Source organism: Mauremys mutica, chromosome 21 (assembly GCF_020497125.1).
Source record: "Mauremys mutica isolate MM-2020 ecotype Southern chromosome 21, ASM2049712v1, whole genome shotgun sequence".
In the NCBI taxonomy this organism is placed as follows: domain Eukaryota; kingdom Metazoa; phylum Chordata; order Testudines; family Geoemydidae; genus Mauremys; species Mauremys mutica.
This window is the reverse complement of record NC_059092.1, coordinates 138,019-139,785: the sequence shown is the minus strand read 5'-3', so window position 1 is coordinate 139,785 and position 1,767 is coordinate 138,019. Positions and strand designations below refer to the sequence as shown.

The 1,767-nt window shown below is 44.8% G+C and overlaps 1 long non-coding RNA gene across 1 annotated transcript in view; it reads left to right on the top strand.

The window, feature by feature from the left end:
* Window positions 1-313: 313 nt before the first annotated feature.
* LOC123354435 overlaps window positions 314-1,767 on the top strand; it is a 2,901-nt gene continuing 1,447 nt past the window's right edge. Inside the window, exons 1-2 of the long non-coding RNA XR_006574751.1 lie at window positions 314-1,191; window positions 1,668-1,740. This is a non-coding gene — a long non-coding RNA (uncharacterized LOC123354435). The remainder of the gene's footprint in view (window positions 1,192-1,667; window positions 1,741-1,767) is intronic.

Sequence of the window (1,767 nt, the reverse complement as noted above, 5' to 3'; positions counted from 1 at the left end):
TCCATGGACGAAGGTTGATTGCTGGGAGAGTGACCCATCTGTAACTAGAGATGCTCTGTTCTCAGTTCTTTTTTCTTACGTGGTACTGGGTTTGCATGGCAGTTCACCACTTCATCCTTTATACGTCTTCTACATGGTTGTGGTTTTCTGAGGAGGATGTGAGCATCCTAGTTAGCGAAGGGCTGCTGTTGTGGTGGGATGTGGGGAGGGCCAGTAATATGTGGATGAGTGTCTGGGGTGGGTGGGTGCTTGTCTGTGTGTGTGGGGTGTAATTTGTAGTAGATATTCCTTTTCTTCAGGAAGCAGTATGTAGTTGAGGTCCTCTTTTGAATTGTGTAGCTGTGCATGTTGTGAATAGGTTTGCAGTTGAGCTTTGTTTGTATTTGCAGATGCATGCAGATCTGGTATCGTGTCGTGTCATTCTGTGGAGGGTTGTGACTACATCTGTTTGACTGTCACTGCATTGCTGTATAGATGTCGATGTATGGGAACGAAGGCCCATGTACAAAGGAAAAGGCGATCGGGAGTGGCTGTCAAAGTTAAGTATCTGCTGGAGGATTTGATGGTCAAAAAGTATGTGTGCTGTTGAGGCTGTAGGGATGGGAGTCCTCCGAAGCCTGCCTGTTTGTAATGGGTTCATGAGGCAGCTCATTGAATGGGAGTGGGAGTTTTCTTTGGAGGAAGTTGACTGATGGAAGAGTGACCTGTCTGTAACTAGAGATGCTCCATTCTCCCTTCTTCTCTCATAAATGGCACTGGGTTTGCATCACTGATCACCACTATCCTGTTTGTCTGTCCTCTATTGGGTGTTGGTTTTCTGAGGAGGATGTGAGCATCCTAGTTACCGATGGGCCCCTGTCAGTGTTGGGAAAGGGCCATGAGTACTGTGTAAATGTGAGTATTTTTCATGTTGATTTTAAATGTATAGAAGTAGTTGGTTGCTGCTTCATTGTAGGTAGGAATGTGCTGGGGCTCTTTCAGGGTGTCAAATAGGTTAGTTTAGCAAAGGGAGTGTGGTATTGTGGTGGTGTGAGCATTAGCAATAATCTGGTGTTTATTGTTTGTGTGCCACAGGGGTATTTGAGTCCAGAACTGAGGGAATGGGCTGTAGCAAGTGTGCCCCGTTTGGTTTACATGGGTTCTTGTAAATATGGTGCCAGTGGGCACAGAGGAGCTGTTTGCATCCATGAGGTAAGTGTTAAGTTAGAGCGTTTAGTGCAGTCCTGTTGATGGGAGTGTGGTTTTTTCTGTGTTAGATAAGGTGGGTTTATGAATGGGTTCATCACCAGTTTTGTGTGTGAGACAACAGATGGAGAAGACAATATTTGGGTTAAGTTGTTGCTTGTTCTGTAGAAGAAGGTTGGACTTAGGTGGGTGGTTAGTGAGAGTGTTGTCGTGTTTGCCCTAAAATGTTGAGTAGTTTTCCTTGAATATATTGTGTGATGTGTTGATATTCCTCAGGGAAGGGGTATTGGTGGGGAGGCAAGTGTGGAAAATATGTAATGGGACTGAGAGGAGTTGCAGTTCAAGGGAAGGGTGAGGGAATTTCATGACTGGTGATTCCTGTGTTCCTGTAGATGGTTTGTTGAAGAAATAGGGTGGGATTTGTTGCATCATCTGTGGGTTTGACTGTGAGTCCTTGTTGGATTATCATTTTGTGTTTGCAGATCCTTAAGAGGCTTCAAGAGGTGCAGTTTGTGAAAGAAGGATAGATGTGAAGCCCCATCTGGTGGAAAAAGAGTGAGTATCTGGTTATATTTTTCTGTG